General features: G+C 48.8%; 1 protein-coding gene across 2 annotated transcripts in view; it reads right to left on the reverse strand.

Annotated features, from left to right (window-relative positions):
• Positions 1-20,895, reverse strand: part of LRP8 (LDL receptor related protein 8) — a 308,337-nt gene that overhangs the window by 99,931 nt on the left and 187,511 nt on the right. The window lies entirely within an intron of this gene.

Below are 20,895 nucleotides of genomic sequence, written 5' to 3' on the forward strand. Positions count from 1 at the left end.
AGCTCGGAGACGGGCAAATAAGGAAGACTAAACACTATAGACTCATACAATTTACAAAATGATTGTTTACGAACGATTCTTGGTATAAACGATCGGAAATAATTGTTTGGGATCACTAATGGACATAAATCTAACCAATAGGATCAGATTGATGGGATCAATCCAAAAATCAGATCAATGTCATGAATCTGATCGGGTTGGTTAGGAGTTTTTTTTTTCCATTAGTGGTCCCAAACGATCAATTCCAATTGTTCATATGACCAATCGTTTGTAAACGATCGTTCAACAAATTGTATCGTTAGTGGCAACCTTAAAGGAAACCTGAAGCGAGTAACATTATTTAAAATAAACACATGATGTAGCTGCAAATGAATATTACATACTAACCTCACCGTCAGTTCCTCTCAGAGGCTCACCATTTTCTTCTTACAGTGATCCCTTCCAGTTCTGACAATATTTTGTCAGAACTGAAATATACCAGTTGCTGTCTGTTATGTACCAGCAGCTGTCAGTTACAACTGAATGTGCAAGGTAATGTCCATGTTTCCCTATGGCTCAAGTGGGTGATATTACAGTTTAACAGTGTGCTGACCAGGAAGCGGTTATGGGGTAATGGCCATTTTTAAAATGGAGGACAGAGAATTTAATTGATCACAGTGGACAAACAGGATGTGGGAGAGGAGAAAGAGATTGAAGAGCAGACTGCACAGGAGGTAAGTATGACCTGTGTATGGTTATTTTGACTTTTCATTTTCAGTTCAGGTTCTCTCTAAGTCTTCCCTACTTAACTGAAAAGGTACCATTTTGCTGTATAGGGCACATTTGTGTTCACTTCCTCCCTTTCAGCCTAAACCAAGTTCATAGCGCTTGTACTGCAATCCCAATCAGAATCAATTTTATTTCGCCAAATAAGTTTGCACCTACAAGGAATTTGTCTTGGCAGTTGCATAACAAACACAAACAAAAACAATACAAGGGCAGACAGTGTGTATATTACAAGTCAAGGACATTATAAGCATAGTGGCAGTAAGCAATGTGAGAATTGTTCATTTACAGTTCTGTGCTGATTACTAGCAAGTCCTAGCAGCTCTAACGTGGTTCAGCATTAAGTATGGCTACCGCTTGAGGAAAAAAGCTGTTCCTGTGTCTGGAGGTTTTGGTAGCGATTGACCGGAATCTTACTCCTGAAGGCATGTGCTGGAAGATGGAGTGAGCTGGGTGAGAGGGGTCAGAGGCAATTTTGGTTGCTCTTTTTCTGCACCTGCTAGTGTAAAGATCCTGCAGGGAAGGTAAGCTACAGCCAATAATCCTTTCCGCTGTTCGGATGATGCGCTGCAGCCTCCCCTTTTCTAATGCTGAGCAGGAGCCGAACCATACAGTCATAGATGATGTTATGGTGGATTCAATAATTGCAGTGTAGAACTGCACCATTAAATTTTGAGGTAGGCCAAACTTTTTCAGCTGCCGTAGATGCCCAGATGTCCCTATCACAATTTTCCTGCCATGCGGATGGTTAGAGGCCCTCTTTAATAACTGTGCGTTTCTTGTATCCCCCGCCATTCCTGTTCAGTTTATGAATTCACGAGACTGTACAATTCACCATCTGTTATCCCCAGAAGCCTTTTCTGACTGAGCGAGATGGAGAAACAATTCCCAGAGACGGATGACAGGGGGGGTACGGCGATGGCTCCGCTGACAGCTCAGCTCGGAGGAAGAATAGAGACAGGGCAGTAAATATACTGCTATGGCGGCGGGAGGAGGAGGAGACCAGGAATTATATAAGGAGACTGGCGGGCATAAGGACAGCGAAGGGATTCCGAGACCCCCACACACAACATGTGACCCCGGGTGACATCATGTGACCCGCGGCCCTCAGTCATTAAGTCTTTCTAGGAAGACAAAGAGACACGTGCTTGAGATCTCTCGGCGCATCGGATGCTGTCGCTATGGAAACCACAGAGAGCGAGAGAGAGGAGGAAAGGATGGGAAATCCCAAATCGAATTTAGAGCCAAAGTCAGAACACGTGCGGACGGGCTGTAATGCGTTTATAGATGCATTGTCTGCGTGGGCCACTCTCTTGATCATAGATGACATTTATATCGTTCCGGCCGCGAATGTAAAGCGAATAATCTGCAACACCGAAGACAACGGTACTATATAAGAGCTCTTTTCCATTAGGCTAAGGTCACACTTGTCCATGCGGGAAACCCTCAGTTTTTCTGCTATGGGTGGCTTTTCCTACGTTTGCGTTTTTCATGCATTTACGTTTTTTCATTAATATTCATATTTAACAAGTAAAAATAAATAATTTTAAAATTTGTTTTACCTTATTTGGGCGAAAAACGCATAAAAATGCATGATTTTTCTTCAACATATGAAAGCATTGCATGTAGAACACATGCGTTCTGCATACTGTATGCAGAAAGAATGAACTTGTTGAGCGTTTTAAAATTGCATTAAAAAACGCATACCAAAGTGTTTTTTGTGTGGCCCATAGACTATCATTATGTGTGTTTTTTTTTAAAACACATGTGATGCAAATAAGTGTGACCCTACCCTTAAGAAACGAAAACGCAATCGAGCTGCGATCACGTTTCCGTCCAATTCATACCACTGTGGTTCTGCCGCAATACTGGCGATAGTCTTCTATTGGCGTCTGTAGAATATCTCACAATAAGCCACCCTCCCTCTCGTGTACACCCTCTACCTATACCTAACACTAACCCTCCTGTCTCCCCCCCCCCCCCCCCCACACACACACAGACCTATGCCTAACAGTAAACCCTCTACCTATGTTAAACATTAACTCCCACCCCCACCCGTGCCTAACACTAACCTCCACCACCTGTGCCTAAAAGTGGCAACTAATGGTCCAATTTTCAGCAAAGAATTAGATAAAACGTGTTAGTAAATAGCAAGTCACAATATAGTGATTATTTCACCATCAACAAACCAATCTGTACTTCCTATATATCACAATCTTACAACTGATTAATAAAAACAGTTTTTCTGATCAACAAAAATTACCGTCGAACAATCGCTTTATGAGTCATTCTCAGTCAATTAGGAACATCAAAGGAGTTTATTTTCTGTCAATCTGATAACAATTATCTGACACTTCATCAATTATTTGATCAATGATTCTTAGCTAAAGATTGGACCGTTAGTGACCACCTTAAAGGCCCATACAGACGTCAGATTTTTCCGAACGACGGGTCGTTTGAACGTCCCGTCGTTCAGTTGTCCGCACGCCAAATCGGGCGTGTGTACAGACTGTCGTTCGCGTGATAAGCACGCGAACGACAGTCTGTACATACGCCCGATTTGGCGTGCGGACGACTAAACGACGGGACATTCAAACGACCAGTTGTTCGGAAAAATCCGACGTCTGTATGGGCCTTAACTCTTGCCTGCCTTACACTAACCTACTGCTACACTTCTCTGTATATTCAAGCGCTGCAGCTGAATGCGTTCCGTCGCAGTCGATAACGGTCCTCGGCTACACATACGGCCGACATTATTAGCTTATAGGTGTGCAACAGCCAATACAGAGTTTGGTTACTGTCATCCCCGCCATGATACAATAGCCATACTCCGGCGCCCAATATAAAGAGGAACTGTAATCCAGGACTGAACTTCATCCCAATCAGAAGTGGATACCCCCTTTCCCATGAGAAATCCTTTCATTTTCTCTAATAGGTCATCAGGGCGTCTGTATGGAGGATATTGTGGTAAAACCCCTCCCACAGTGTGATGTCATGACCATGGTCCTGATAGTTTTCTTTCTGTAACCCTCGTTGCATTGTGAGAGATAACAGCTCTTTCCAACTGCAAAGCAACCAGTATTCCCCTTTGTGCATATGTATAGCTAGTAAAAAAAAAAAAAAAAACAACGTTTAGACTATCACATTGTTAGGGGGTGTGGTTATTAATAATGGCAGTTGGTGCTGTGTAGTTTTTTTTTTTTTCATGTCTGCCAGTAGTAAAGATGACGACGAGCAGGCTGATTGTGAATCAAACTACATGAATAAAAACATGGCGAATATCAATCATTTCTTGATCTCGCTTCTCTTTTTTTATTTCTCACTTTGCAATGTATGGAATTATTTTTTCCACTTTTCGCTAAAGTTCTTCTGTAATCACTGAGCGCGCGATTTATACTGCGGTCTGAGGCGGCGACTAATTTAATCATCGGTCCTGGCAACCAAATGAACTATCCCATACAGTACATCCGTAAGGTATGGATGTGTTATCCTGGGTGCGTTCACAGTAGGGTGAATTGCAATGCTACTCCCTATGTACAACCATGAGAGCTGTCCAGCTAGGGAGGTGCTGAAACAATCCAGAGAGGGAGTGTGCATCCAGCACAGCACATTGCCGGCAGTATAATCCAGAGAGGCAGTGTGCATCCAGCACAGCACATTACCAGCTGTATAATCCAGAGAGGGAGTGTGCATCCAGCACAGCACATTAACTGCTGTATAATCCAGAGCGGAAGTGTGCATCCAGCACAGCACATTACTGGCTGTATAATCCAGCGAGGGAGCGTGCATCCAGCACAGCACATTACCAGCTGTATAATCCAGAGAGGGAGCGTGCATCCAGCACAGCACATTACAGGCTGTATAATGCAGAGAGGAAGTGTGCATCCAGCACAGCACATTACCAGCAGTATAATCCAGAGAGGGAGTGTGCATCCAGCACAGCACATTACTGGCTGTATAATCCAGAGAGGGAGTGTGCATCCAGCACAGCACATTACCGGCTGTATAATCCAGAGAGGGAGTGTGCATCCAGCACAGCACATTACTGGCTGTATAATCCAGCGAGGGAGTGTGCATCCAGCACAGCACATTACAGGCTGTATAATCCAGAGAGGGAGTGTGCATCCAGCACAGCACATTACCAGCAGTATAATCCAGAGAGGGAGTGTGCATCCAGCACAGCACATTACTGGCTGTATAATCCAGAGAGGGAGTGTGCATCCAGCACAGCACATTACCGGCTGTATAATCCAGAGAGGGAGTGTGCATCCAGCACAGCACATTACTGGCTGTATAATCCAGCGAGGGAGTGTGCATCCAGCACAGCACATTAACTGCTGTATAATCCAGAGAGGGAGTGTGCATCCAGCACAGCACATTACCGGCTGTATAATCCAGAGAGGGAGTGTGCATCCAGCACAGCACATTACCGGCTGTATAATCCAGAGAGGGAGTGTGCATCTAGCACAGCACATTACCGGCAGTATAATCCAGAGAGGGAGCGTGCATCCAGCACAGCACATAACCGGCTGTATAATCCAGAGAGGGAGTGTGCATCCAGCACAGCACATTACTGGCTGTATAATCCAGAGAGGGAGTGTGCATCCAGCACAGCACATTACTGGCTGTATAATCCAGAGAGGGAGTGTGCATCCAGCACAGCACATTACCGGCTGTATAATCCAGAGAGGGAGTGTGCATCCAGCACAGCACATTACCATCTGTATAATCCAGAGAGGGAGCGTGCATTGAGCACAGCACATTACCGGCAGGATAATCCAGAGAGGGAGCGTGCATCCAGCACAGCACATTACCGGCTGTATAATCTAGAGAGGGAGTGTGCATCCAGCACAGCACAGCACATTACCGGCTGTATAATCCAGAGAGGGAGTGTGCATCCAGCACAGCACATTACCAGCTGTATAATCCAGAGAGGGAGTGTGCATCTAGCACAGCACATTACTGGCAGTATAATCCAGAGAGGGAGCGTGCATCCAGCACAGCACATAACCGGCTGTATAATCTAGAGAGGGAGTGTGCATCCAGCACAGCACATAACCGGCTGTATAATCCAGAGAGGGAGTGTGCATTGAGCACAGCACATTACCGGCTGTATAATCCAGAGAGGGAGTGTGCATCCAGCACAGCACATTACCAGCTGTATAATCTAGAGAGGGAGTGTGCATCTAGCACAGCACATTACCAGCAGTATAATGCAGAGAGGGAGCGTGCATCCAGCACAGCACATAACCGGCTGTATAATCCAGAGAGGGAGTGTGCATCCAGCACAGCACATTACTGGCTATATAACCCAGAGAGGGAGTATGCATCCAGCACAGCACATTACCGGCTGTATAATCCAGAGAGGGAGAGGAAGTGTGCATCCAGCACAGCACATTACCAGCTGTATAATCCAGAGAGGGAGTGTGCATTGAGCACAGCACATTACCGGCAGTATAATCCAGAGAGGGAGCGTGCATCCAGCACAGCACATTACCGGCTGTATAATCTAGAGAGGGAGTGTGCATCCAGCACAGCACATTACCGGCTGTATAATCCAGAGAGGGAGTGTGCATCTAGCACAGCACATTAACTGCTGTATAATCCAGAGAGGGAGTGTGCATCCAGCACAGCACATTACCGGCTGTATAATCCAGAGAGGGAGTGTGCATCCAGCACAGCACATTACCAGCTGTATAATCCAGAGAGGGAGTGTGCATCTAGCACAGCACATTACCGGCAGTATAATCCAGAGAGGGAGCATGCATCCAGCACAGCACATAACCGGCTGTATAATCTAGAGAGGGAGTTTGCATCCAGCACAGCACATTGCCGCTTGTATAATCCAGAGAGGGAGTGTGCATCCAGCACAGCACATAACCGGCTGTATAATCCAGAGAGGGAGTGTGCATCCAGCACAGCACATTACCGGCTGTATAATCCAGAGAGGGAGTGTGCATCCAGCACAGCACATTACCGGCTGTATAATCCAGAGAGGGAGTGTGCATCCAGCACAGCACATTACCGGCTGTATAATCCAGAGAGGGAGTGTGCATCTAGCACAGCACATTACCGGCTGTATAATCCAGAGAGGGAGTGTGCATCCAGCACAGCACATTACCGGCTGTATAATCCAGAGAGGGAGTGTGCATCCAGCACAGCACATTACCAGCTGTATAATCCAGAGAGGGAGTGTGCATCCAGCACAGCACATAACCGGCTGTATAATCCAGAGAGGGAGTGTGCATCCAGCACAGCACATTGCCGCTTGTATAATCCAGAGAGGGAGTGTGCATCCAGCACAGCACATAACCGGCTGTATAATCCAGAGAGGGAGTGTGCATCCAGCACAGCACATTACCGGCTGTATAATCCAGAGAGGGAGTGTGCATCCAGCACAGCACATTACCGGCTGTATAATCCAGAGAGGGAGTGTGCATCCAGCACAGCACATTACCAGCTGTATAATCCAGAGAGGGAGTGTGCATCTAGCACAGCACATTACCGGCTGTATAATCCAGAGAGGGAGTGTGCATCCAGCACAGCACATTACCGGCTGTATAATCCAGAGAAGGAGTGTGCATCCAGCACAGCACATTACTGGCTGTATAATCCAGAGAGGGAGTGTGCATCCAGCACAGCACATAACCGGCTGTATAATCCAGAGAGGGAGTGTGCATCCAGCACAGCACATTACCGGCTGTATAATCCAGAGAGGGAGTGTGCATACAGCACAGCACATTACCGGCTGTATAATCCAAAGAGGGAGTGTGCATCCAGCACAGCACATTACCGGCTGTATAATCCAGAGAGGGAGTGTGCATCCAGCACAGCACATTACCAGCTGTATAATCCAGAGAGGGAGTGTGCACCCAGCACAGCACATTACCGGCTGTATAATCCAGAGAGGGTGTGTACATCCAGCACAGCACATTACCGGCTGTATAATCCAGAGAGGGAGTGTGCATCCAGCACAGCACATTACCGGCTGTATAATCCAGAGAGGGAGTGTGCATCCAGCACAGCACATTACCGGCTGTATAATCCAGAGAGGGAGTGTGCATCCAGCACAGCACATTACCAGCTGTATAATCCAGAGAGGGAGTGTGCATCCAGCACAGCACATTACCGGCTGTATAATCCAGAGAGGGTGTGTGCATCCAGCACAGCACATTACCGGCTGTATAATCCAGAGAGGGAGTGTGCATCCAGCACAGCACATTACCGGCTGTATAATCCAGAGAGGGAGTGTGCATCCAGCACAGCACATTACCGGCTGTATAATCCAGAGAGGGAGTGTGCATCCAGCACAGCACATTACCGGCTGTATAATCCAGAGAGGGTGTGTACATCCAGCACAGCACATTACCGGCTGTATAATCCAGAGAGGGAGTGTGCATCCAGCACAGCACATTACCGGCTGTATAATCCAGAGAGGGAGTGTGCATCCAGCACAGCACATTACCGGCTGTATAATCCAGAGAGGGAGTGTGCATCCAGCACAGCACATTACCAGCTGTATAATCCAGAGAGGGAGTGTGCATCCAGCACAGCACATTACCGGCTGTATAATCCAGAGAGGGTGTGTGCATCCAGCACAGCACATTACCGGCTGTATAATCCAGAGAGGGAGCGTGCATCCAGCACAGCACATTACCGGCTGTATAATCCAGAGAGGGAGTGTGCATCCAGCACAGCACATTAACTGCTGTATAATTCAGAGAGGGAGTGTGCATCCAGCACAGCACATTAACTGCTGTATAATTCAGAGAGGGTGTGTGCATCCAGCACAGCACATTACCGGCTGTATAATCCAGAGAGGGTGTGTGCATACAGCACAGCACATTACCAGCTGTATAATCCAGAGAGGGAGTGTGCATCCAGCACAGCACATTAACTGTTGTATAATTCAGAGAGGGTGTGTGCATCCAGCACAGCACATTACTGGCTGTATAATCCAGAGAGGGAGTGTGCATCCAGCACAGCACATTACTGGCAGTATAATCCAGCGAGGGAGTGTGCATCCAGCACAGCACATTAACTGCTGTATAATCCAGCGAGGGAGCGTGCATCCAGCACAGCACATTACAGGCTGTATAATCCAGAGAGGGAGTGTGCATCCAGCACAGCACATTACTGGCAGTATAATCCAGAGAGGGAGCGTGCATCCAGCACAGCACATTGCCGGCTGTATAATCCAGAGAGGGTGTGTGCATCCAGCACAGCACATTACCGGCTGTATAATCCAGAGAGGGTGTGTGCATCCAGCACAGCACATTACCGGCTGTATAATCCAGAGAGGGAGTGTGCATCCAGCACAGCACATTACCGGCTGTATAATCCAGAGAGGGAGTGTGCATCCAGCACAGCACATTACCGGCTGTATAATCCAGAGAGGGAGTGTGCATCCAGCACAGCACATTACCAGCTGTATAATCCAGAGAGGGAGTGTGCATCCAGCACAGCACATTAACTGCTGTATAATCCAGAGAGGGAGTGTGCATCCAGCACAGCACATTTCTCAAATAGATCATCAGGGGGGCTCTGTATGGCTGATATTGTGGTGAAACTCCTCCCATAGTGTGATGTCAGGACTTCGGTCCTGACAGTTTTGTGTCTGTGAACAGTGTTGCAATGTGGGAAATAATAGCTCCCTCTGTATCTCACTCTTTGCATATCCATTAAAAAAGCAACCTTTTAGCCTATTACATTGTTAGGGGGTGTGGTTATAGATAATTGCAGTTGGTGCCGTCTAGTTTTTTTTTATGTCTGCCAGTAGTAAAGATGACGACGTGCAGATTGTGATTGAAACAACGTGAACAAATCACATGGCGAATATCAATCAATTCTTGATCTCTCTTCTACTTTTTTTATCATCTCACTTTGCAACGTAGTGATTTATTTTTTTCCCCTTTTCGCTCAAGTTTCTCTTTAAAGTGAATGTTTACCTATTTAAAAAAGAAAAAGTCAGATACTCACCTAAGGAGAGGGAAGGTTCGGTCCTAATGAGCCTTCCCTCTCCTCTCCCGGTGCCCGGTCCCGCGCAGGATCCCCCGTGGCAGTATTCGACCAGTTCGGTCAAATACTGCCACTTCCGCATGCCGAAGGGAGCTTTCGGAAGCCTTCGGGAGCACTCGGGCTCCCAATGATGCGGCCGCTCCATACTACGCATGCGCGAGCGCCCTCTATGACGCACTCGCGCGTACGTAGTATGGAGCGGCCCGTCTTCGGAAGCCCGAGTGCTCCCGAAGACCTCCGAAGTCCCTGCGGCAGCGGACACGAACGGGGGAGCCAGCGCAGCACCGAGGGCACCGGGAGAGGAGAGGGAAGGCTCATTAGGACCGAGCCTTCCCTCCTTAAGTGAGTATCTGACTTTTTGGTTTTTAAATAGGTAACCACTGGCTTTAAAGGAAAGGTCCAGGGAGAAAAAAACCTGGGGTTTCCTCCAGCACCTAGCAGCTGTCCTGTGCCCTCACCGCAGCTCTGCTCTCTGCCGGTGGCCCGGGGTTTCCTCCAGTGCAAAATGCCTACTGCGCCCAAGTGAGCAGCTCTCGGAGTTGCGCTGCCTTCATCCGGACTGTACTGTGCAGGCGCAGAACTACTAAAGTACGGTCCGGATGGCATTAGCGCGACTCCGGAGGTGACCCTGGGCCACCGACGGGGAGCGGAGCTGCGGCGAGGGCACAGGACGGCTGCAGGGGGCTTGAGAAGGCCTCGGGTGAGTAGATATTTGTTTTGTTTTTTTGTCCTGCTCGGATGTGTCTTTTAAGGCTAAGCCACCAGCAAGCAAGAAAATACTTGACAGAAGGTTTTCACCTACTTTTTGGTACTTTTTCAGTTGCAGAGTGCTGAAACATTTTTTAAACAGATGAAAATGATCTCCTAGGAAAAAAAAGTGAATTGAATGGGACCCAAAGTCTGTCCCCATAGTAGCCCTCCACTATTTCAGCTTCATCTCCAACAGTTGTAGCCCAACAGTCCCGTGCTAGACCCACAGACATTAAAATAACGGGAAGACAGTTATCTGATGTATAGGGATACCTTTAGCTACAGCTACGGATTCTAATGAAGGCAATAAGGGCATGCGAAGCCAGAGGGAAGATGGATTCCGGTAAGCGTATCATAAGCACCCCGTAACAAGTTAAAAGTGTATTTGGTGATTTATTTATATCTTGCATATTTATTTATTTAATTTGCCCTAAAACTCGTAGTTTTGCTTAAAACCAATTAAAAAAATCAACACGGAAATCTGGTTCCCTTTCATAATTCATCAGCCTGGCGGCCTCTGTTGCGGATAAGCCAGCCTCTCCGTACAACAAACAAGCTCGCCCGTAGCAAACAAAACTAACGTTTAATCTGTGTATGCAGATGAGGAAGCCTACAAGGAATGGCGCACTTTTAACTGAGCGCGAACTCGACTGTCTGCGGAACTGATCTGCATCTGCTCAGAAGGGACGTGTTTATTTTTCTGATGTCTGTAATGTATTTTGCATATCGCTATCTTCAGTCTGCTACCAGGAGGGTTTCTGCTGTGATGGTGCACAAAGGGGGCTTATCGTCATGCTACGTACAGTGATCAGATTTCTCTGGGCCAAACCTGGGTGGGAGGGGTGTTTACATCAGTGCGGCGCGCTTTGTGGCAAAAAATGGGTGTAGCCATAACATCAAATGGGCGGAGCTAACTGTAAAGTTGCGGTGTAACAGTGAGGCAGCGGGCCACATTTTCCTCCCAAAACAGTTAGGCAAAGTGGCCCTTAGGGTGATTAGACAAACACATAAGAAAGTAGCGTTTCCGCTAGGATGTGGTAAAACGGGAGATTCGCATCATAAGCAGACAATAAATCTGCAGAAACTGTGTGATGCTATTTATTTAGCACACCATTTAGTAATCATGAGCCCCCAAAATGCCAAAAGCTGCAACAATATCCCTAAAGTAGCACATGCAGCCAACTATGAGCATCAAATGATAAATGCAGACACCGTTACCTCCGACACATGAAATGCAGCAACCGTTGCCTTAGACACATGAAATGCAGCAACCGTTACCTCCGACACATGAAATGCAGCAACCGTTACCTCCGACACATGCAATACAAAAACTGTTACCTCCCACACATGAAATACAATAACCGTTCTACAGCCAGGAGGTCCCTCGGCCAAAAGCGGGATGTTTCCCGGGACACTGTTGCAGCCCAAGACAGGGGACCACAAATCCGGAATGTGTCCCGGCTATAGTGAGACGTCTGATCACCGTAATTACGGGAGAAGGGGCCTCTGACTGGAGGGCCACAAAAACCTTTGCAGCACCCTTGCTCTATTGTCAGTATTTCATTCTGTACAGCACCACTGTAGATGTTGGCACTATATAAATGAATCAAATAACAATCACCTCTAATGTTAGACAACATACCTCACTTAACAAAAGCCTAATTTTAACCATCCGGCCTATAACCATTGCAAGACAAGTTTAAAAAGTAAAAAAAAAGTTTTGTTTGCCTACAGGCAGGTGCATGGATGTCAGCCTTAAAGGGACACTTAAGTCAAACAAAAAAATGGGTTTTACTCACCTAGGGCTTCCAATAGCCCCCTGCAGCTGTCCGGTGCCCTCGCCGTCTCCCTCCGATCCTCCTGGCCCCGCCAGCAGCCACTTCCTGTTTCGGTGACAGGAGCTGACAGGCTGGGGACGCGAGTGATTCTTCGCGTTCCCAGACACATTAGCACCCTCTATGCTGCTATATGGCATATGATATATGCTATAGCAGCATAGATGGCGCTATTGTGGCCAGGAACGCGAAGAATCACTTGCGTCCCCAGCCTGTCAGCTCCTGTCACCGAAACAGGAAGTGGCTGCCGGTGGGGCCATGAGGATCGGAGCGATGCTGCTAGGGCACCGGACAGCTGCAGCGGGCTATTGGAAGCCCCAGGTGAGTAAAACTAATTTTTTTTTGTTTGACTTAAGTGTCCCTTTAATAAATAATTTACCCGTTCTGCCTCCCACTAATAAACAATGCAGCGAGAGAGAGAAACCTGCCAGAAAGAGGATACAGGCTCATATAAGCAGATTGGACGGGTAGGAGATCTCCAGATTCCCTTTCAGTCCTCTCTGCAGCCAGTTGGGCAACTTGTAGAAAGCTTAAAGATTGGTGGAGGCCGGAGCCATGCTTCATATAAATGACAACTCAGCATGTATGAGCATGCAGAGTGCTCACCAATTGGAGGTTGGGCCTCACGTTGGGGGCGGGGCTGATGTGGCCAGGCGGTAGTGCCAATTGAAGGGTGGGCAGCATGCTGGGGGCTGGGCTGATCAGACAGTGGCCAGAGTCCAGCGGCCATGACATCTCTCGCGGCCAAAAGCTAGATGTTTCCCGGGACACATTGCAGCCCCCGGACAGAGGACCCCGAATCCGGGACGTGTCCCATGTCTGGTCACCGTATAATATGGTGCATAGAGGAGACTTACAGTGCAGTGTTCTCCCCAGGCTCTTTTAGCCGGGTTCTCCACCTGGCTAATTTTGGTGAGCACCCGGCTCTCATTGGCTAACCTCCTTATCCTCCTCCTATAAGCAGAGATGCACCGGCATTTTATTCCCCCTCACACCCCACCTGGCTACTTTTTCATGCCACCCGGCTGGAAAAAAATTCTGGGGAGAACACTGCAGTGATTTTAATGTCATGGTGCACAGGGTGAGCTTGTTGTGATGTTGGTGTCATTATGCACAGGGTGGGCTTGTTGTGATGTTGGTGTCATGGTGCACAGGGTGCGCTTGTTGTGATGTTGGTGTCATGGTGCACAGGGCGGGCTTGTTGTGATGTTGGTGTCATGGTGCACAGGGCGGGCTTGTTGTGATGTTGGTGTCATGGTGCACAGGGCGGGCTTGCTATGATGTTGGTGTCATGGTGCACGGGGTGGGCTTGTTGCGATGTTGGTGTCATGGTGCATAGGGTGGGAGTGTTGTAATGTTGGTGTCATGGTGCACAGGGTGGGCTTGTTGTGATTCTGGTGTCATGGTGCACAGGGCGGGCTTGTTGTGATGTTGGTGTCATGGTGCACAGGGTGGGCTTGCTGTGATGTTGGTGTCATGGTGCACAGGGTGGGCTTGCTGTGATGTTGGTGTCATGGTGCACAGGGTGGGCTTGTTGCGATGTTGGTGTCATGGTGTTCAGTGTGGGCTTGCTGTGATTCTGGTGTCATGGTGCACAGGGCGGGCTTGTTGTGATGTTGGTGTCATGGTGCACAGGGTGGGCTTGTTGTGATGTTGGTGTCATGGTGCACAGGGTGGGCTTGTTGTGATGTTGGTGTCATGGTGCACAGGGTGGGCTTGTTGTGATGTTGGTGTCATGGTGCACAGGGTGGGATTGCTGTGATGTTGGTGTCATGGTGCACAGGGTGGGCTTGTTGTGATGTTGGTGTCATGGTGCACAGGGCGGGCTTGTTGTATTGTTGGTGTCATGGTGCACAGGGTGGGCTTGTTGTGAAGTTGGTGTCATGGTGCACAGGGTGGGCTTGTTGTGTTGTTGGTGTCATGGTGCACAGGGTGGGCTTGCTGTGATGTTGGTGTCATGGTGCACAGGGTGGGCTTGTTGTGATGTTGGTGTCATGGTGCACAGGGCGGGCTTGTTGTGATGTTGGTGTCATGGTGCACAGGGCGGGCTTGTTGTGATGTTGGTGTCATGGTGCACAGGGTGGGCTTGTTGTGATGTTGGTGTCATGGTGCACAGGGTGGGCTTGTTGTGATGTTGGTGTCATGGTGCACAGGGTGGGCTTGTTGTGATGTTGGTGTCATGGTGCACAGGGTGGGCTTGTTGTGATGTTGGCGTCATGGTGCACAGGGTGGGCTTGTTGTGATGTTGGTGTCATGGTGCACAGGGTGGGCTTGTTGTGATTCTGGTGTCATGGTGCACAGGGCGGGCTTGTTGTGATGTTGGTGTCATGGTGCACAGGGTGGGCTTGTTGTGATGTTGGTGTCATGGTGCACAGGGTGGGCTTGTTGTGATGTTGGTGTCATGGTGCACAGGGTGGGCTTGTTGTGATGTTGGTGTCATGGTGCACAGGTTGGGCTTGTTGTGATGTTGGCATCATGGTGCACAGGGCGGGCTTGTTGTGATGTTGGTGTCATGGTGCACAGGGTGGGCTTGTTGTGATTCTGGTGTCATGGTGCACAGGGCGGGCTTGTTGTGATGTTGGTGTCATGGTGCACAGGGTGGGCTTGTTGTGATGTTGGTGTCATGGTGCACAGGGTGGGCTTGTTGTGATGTTGGTGTCATGGTGCACAGGGTGGGCTTGTTGTGATGTTGGTGTCATAGTGCACAGGGTGGACTTGTTGTGATGTTGGTGTCATGGTGCACAGGGTGGGCTTGTTGTGATGTTGGTGTCATGGTGCACAGGGTGGGCTTGTTGTGATGTTGGTGTCATGGTGCACAGGGTGGGCTTGTTGTGATGTTGGTGTCATGGTGCACAGGGTGGACTTGTTGTGATGTTGGTGTCATGGTGCACAGGGTTGGCTTGTTGTGATGTTGGCGTCCTGGTGCACAGGGTGGGCTTGTTGTGATGTTGGTGTCATGGTGCACAGGGTGGGCTTGTTGTGATGTTGGTGTCATGGTGCATAGGGTGGGCTTGTTGTGATGTTGGTGTCATGGTGCACAGGGTGGGCTTGTTGGGATGTTGGTGTCATGGCGCACAGGGTGGGCTTGCTGTGATGTTGGTGTCATGGTGCGCAGGGTGGGCTTGCTGTGATGTTGGTGTCATGGTGCACAGGGCGGGCTGTGGAGATATATTGAGGTGCTGATGATATTAGGGAGTACAGAAAACTATTCTATCATTTTTATGTCTGCTGTATATCTTTCAGAGGTGGAGGTCAGCCAGTATGGCCTGAAGATATTGGCAGCTAGCTTCATGGACTATTAATGTGATTGTGTGTGGTGTCAATAGAAAGACAAAAGGGAACCTCATTACCTGTTTCTGGCTGTCCAGAGGAACTGTACGCTGTGATCTTTTGTATTAATGTAGACAACTGCCATTGTCTTCAGTGAATGGACCAGTCCCCTTCAATAGGCAAGGAAGCTTTTTGATGTCTGGTAGGATACAATCTCACCTATTGAATTCTGCAAACTTCAAGAAGCTAAAACAGGAACCCCTTTGAAGTTTGCATATCACAAGAAAGATTATGACAAGCGTTCGGTGATGTCACAAACGGGGAAACTGCATTAGTTCCTGGGGGCTGGACTTTAAATGCCCCAGGGGACACTTCAGAGTATAAAAAGCAGAGACAGATACCTAGTGATCATCTGCTCTTGGAGTTAGCGCATAGCTAGAGTTGATCTCGACTTCTGGTCGAACAAGCGGCATGCTCCTGCCGACAACGTTGAGACCTTCAAGTTGGTAACGTTTTTTTAATCCCCATTTTTATTTTACGCAAATATCCGTGTGTGTTATCTTTGTAACTTTTATCTTGTAACTATTTTTACTTTGTTTTTTGTAATCTTTTGTATATATTAAGTTCTGCATTGTTCTATGTTTTTCTGGAATATTAAATTATTATTTAATAAGCTTGACTTCTGCCGTACTAAACTAACACTCATAGCCTAAAGGAGACTGCAGTGTAGCTGTGTATAAGTCCGTGCCTAGTTGTATGTTTGAGCAACACTACCATATGAAATTGTAATTGCATTGTGTGTGTGGGGGGCGTTTGTCATACGTTGGCCTAAAGCGCGCAGCTGACCCAACGTACGAAACGCCAGTGCGAGTAGCTAACAGTATCGTTCGGAACGACTGTTAGTGGTTTTGCTGCACGACAGTGTAACTCGCATTACAAGTCAGTGTCTGATTGTGCTGTGTTACTGTACAACTGTACTGTGTGTGGGGGTGCGTGGCGTTCTCGTATTCGGCCTAAGCGCAAAGCTGACCCAAATACGAAAACGCGGAGTGCGCGCTGAGGACTCGATAGCAGAGTGGAAGTGTCTAGCGAACCGCTAGTGGTGGCAGTGAGAGGTGTTCTGTGGGGTCCCATCCTTGTTTTAGCTTGACTAAGGCTGCTTCCCCTCTCAGTCTGGTTAAACCCGCAGTCGGGAACCGTATACGCAGGCGTGCCGCGGGCCGGTTCCTGACACGGGCTTGTTGTGATGTTGGTGTCATGGTGTACAGGGTAGGCTTGTTGTAATGTTGGTGTCATGGTGCACAGGGTGGGCTTGTTGTGATGTTGGTGTCATGGTGCACAGGGTGGGCTTGTTGTGTTGTTGGTGTCATGGTGCACAGGGTGGGCTTGTTGTGATGTTGGTGTCATGGTGCACAGGGTGGGATTGTTGGGAAGTTGGTGTCATGGTGCACAGGGTGGGCTTGTTGTGATGTTGGTGTCATGGTGCACAGAGTGGGCTTGTTGTGATTCTAGTGTCATGGTGCACAGGGTGGGCTTGCTGTGATGTTGGTGTCATGGTGCACAGGGTGGGATTGTTGGGAAGTTGGTGTCATGGTGCACAGGGCGGGCTTGTTGTGATGTTGGTGTCATGGTGCACAGGGTGGGCTTGTTGTGATTCTAGTGTCATGGTGCACAGGGTGGGCTTGTTGTGATGTTGGTGTCATGGTGCACAGGGTGGGCTTGTTGTGATTCTAGTGTCATGGTGCACAGGGTGGGCTGCTTGTGATGTTGGTGTCACGGTGCACAGGGCGGGCTTGTTGTGATGTTGGTGTCATGGTGCACAGGTTGGGCTTGTTGTGTTGTTGGTGTCATGGTGCACAGGGTGGGCTTGTTGTAATTCTGGTGTCATGGTGCACAGGGTGGGCTTGCTGTGATGTTGGTGTCATGGTGCACAGGGTGGGCTTGTTGTGATGTTGGTGTCATGGTGCACAGGGTGGGCTTGTTGTGATGTTGGTGTCATGGTGCACAGGGCGGGCTTGTTGTGATGTTGGTGTCATGGTGCACAGTGTGGGCTTGCTGTGATTCTGGTGTCATGGTGCACAGGGCGGGCTTGTTGTGATGTTGGTGTCATGGTGCACAGGGTGGGCTTGTTGTGATGTTGGTGTCATGGTGCACAGGGTGGGCTTGTTGTGATGTTGGTGTCATGGTGCACAGGGTGGGCTTGTTGTGATGTTGGTGTCATGGGGCACAGGGTGGGCTTGTTGTGATGTTGGTGTCATGGTGCACAGGTTGGGCTTGTTGTGATGTTTGTGTCATGGTGCACAGGGTGGGCTTGTTGTGATGTTGGCGTCCTGGTGCACAGGGTGGGCTTGTTGTGATGTTGGTGTCATGGTGCACAGGGTGGGCTTGTTGTGATGTTGGTGTCATGGTGCACAGGGTGGGCTTGTTGTGATGTTGGTGTCATGGTGCACAGGGTGGGCTTGTTGTAATGTTGGTGTCATGGTGCACAGGGTGGGCTTGTTGTGATGTTGGTGTCATGGTGCACAGGTTGGGCTTGTTGTGATGTTTGTGTCATGGTGCACAGGGTGGGCTTGTTGTGATGTTGGCGTCATGGTGCACAGGGCGGGCTTGTTGTGATGCTGGCGTCATGGTGCACAGGGTGGGCTTGTTGTGATGTTGGTGTCATGGTGCACAGGGTGGGCTTGTTGTGATGTTGGTTTCATGGTGCACAGGGTGGGCTTGTTGTGATGTTGGTGTCATGGTGCACAGGGTGGGCTTGTTGTGATGTTGGTGTCATGGTGCACAGGGTGGGCTTGTTGTGATGTTGGTGTCATGGTGCACAGGGTGGGCTTGTTGTGATGTTGGTTTCATGGTGCACAGGGTGGGCTTGTTGTGATGTTGGTGTCATGGTGCACAGGGTGGGCTTGTTGTGATGTTGGTGTCATGGTGCACAGGGTGGGCTGCTTGTGATGTTGGTGTCATGGTGCACAGGGTGGGCTTGTTGTGATGTTGGTGTCATGGTGCACAGTGTGGGCTTGTTGTGTTGTTGGTGTCATGGTGCACAGGATGGACTTGTTGTGATGTTGGCATCATGGTGCACATGGTGGGCTTGTTGTGATTCTGGTGTCATGGTGCACAGGGTGGGCTTGCTGTGCCATCACAGGATGCACAGAGGTGGTTTGTTGTGATTTCTGTATGATGGAGAACGGAAGGGGCTTTGCTGTGATTCTGCTGTCACGGAAACTGTGCTAGTGTTATAAAGCATTGTTGTGTCCTAGGGTCACCATGACAACTGCTAGTAATGTGGTCAGTCGCTAATGCTCTTAAGACCCAGATCTATTGAGGTCGGGCTTAATCAGCATTCAGGGAGGAACACTGAAGATTGGGAAGCCAAGTTTTCTTCATGAAACATACATGAGGTGGGCTTGTGATGTATTATCCACAGGCGGATGTGCGCGGCGTGATCTTACGGAGGTAAAGTGTTTGGGACATGTTGGCGGCTCCCGCTCGCTGCCCCGCGTTTCATGTCTGCCGTGGGGGTATATGAATCCCCAACACTGCCAATCTAGAGGGTAAACGCCTGTCAGATCTAACAAGAAGTTTTCTCAGAGTTGCCCAAATAAACTTTTCTGCAGCAATGTTTGTGCCGTGGGACTGCAGCTCGACAAGCGTGTAACATAAAAAGTAGTCCTGACGGAACACTGAAAATAAGAAACAAACTTCAGTGAAGCAGCACAAGGCGCTTGGAGTCTTAAAGGACCCCTTCAGCGTAAAAAGTAAGCCGTTAAAATCTGAAAGAACTGCCAGGTTTTGGACTAGTCCATCTCCTCATTGGGGATTCTCAGGGTTTTCTTTGTTTTCTAAAGCATTTCCTGAACGTCATTTTAACTGCCAAAATAGTAAGGGCTAGTTCACATTGGGCGCTTGCCCCCGGCGATTGTGTTCGGGTCCGCGATCGCGATTCGGCGGGCAAAATCTCGCGATTCAGCGCAAGTTGCACTTGTCATTCACGTTCATTAGAACGAGAATCACAGCGCAATCGCCCCAAAGACGCTGCATGCACTGTGTGTTTGCGATTGAACAATATCGCAAAAGCTGCTGTGTGAATGTATCCATAGGAATACATTGGCAGCATCGCTTTGCTGATCGCTGGTGAGCCCCAAGTCTGAACCCTGGCTCCTCCCACAGCTGCTCCTGGATTGTGATAGGCTCATCACATCGTGGGTCCTGCTGAAGGATGGCGGGTGCTGCGGGCAGCAACTTGCGCCTTGACTCCTTACGGAGACTGTTTTCAAAAGTTTCAAAGGCCAAATTCACAGCTAAGTCGCCGGATGAAATTTCTCTGCAGCTGTCGCCACATGCGCTGAGCATCAGAAATCAGTGACCTTTATAAATCCCAATCAATGCAGCGAGGAAACGCCAGACCAACGGACCCGCCCACCTCCGCAGCATGCTTACAAACTAACCTCACCCAGGCTACTATTGGGTATAAAGGAAGATGATGGTTTTTGTTGATAAGAACTCTGTGTTTTCACTTTGGTTCTAAGTACTGCAAGAGTTATTGGCACACATTAAAGGGACCCTAAACAGAGGGTAAAAATGGAATCCAAACTCACCTGGGGCTTCCTTCAGGCCCCCGTAGCCCGTGAGGTCCTTCGGCAGCATCTGTCTTCCCGCTGGCAGCTCCGGTAGCTTCATCACGTGCCCATCATTGTAAGTGTTTTGCGCAGTTCGTGAAAGAATAAACTGCGCTTGCGCAGAACACATACGACGACTGGCGCGTGAGGAAGTCGGACAGACCGCGTATACCCAGTTGCGCATGACTCCTGGCGAAGTCATATGCAACCAGAGTCGCCAGCAGGAGAACAGAGGGGACTCAGAGGCCCCCGGGGGCTCTCAAGGGGATATGGGGGGCTGGAGGAAGCCCCAGGTAAGTTCAAATTTCATTTTTATCCTCTGTTCAGGGTCCCTTAAAACTTGTTTATTTTGCATTTATGTGCATATAAAACAAACTTATCCCACAGTGCAGAACAAACATGGAGTCCCCACTGGGTAAAAGTTTGGAGTCCAGCGTTTAAATTTATGGGTGTATGCAGAAAACAGGGTTTTCAGTTCACAACAAGCATAGTTACATAGTTATTTGGGTTGAAAAAAGACATACGTCCATCGAGTTCAACCAGAAAATAAGTACAACACTAGCCTGCTCCCTCACATCCCTGTTGATCCAGGGGAAGTCGAAAAACTCCATACAAGGCATGGTCCAATTAGCCCCAAAAAA

The sequence above is a fragment of the Hyperolius riggenbachi genome, chromosome 6, assembly GCF_040937935.1.
Source record: "Hyperolius riggenbachi isolate aHypRig1 chromosome 6, aHypRig1.pri, whole genome shotgun sequence".
Taxonomy (NCBI): domain Eukaryota; kingdom Metazoa; phylum Chordata; class Amphibia; order Anura; family Hyperoliidae; genus Hyperolius; species Hyperolius riggenbachi.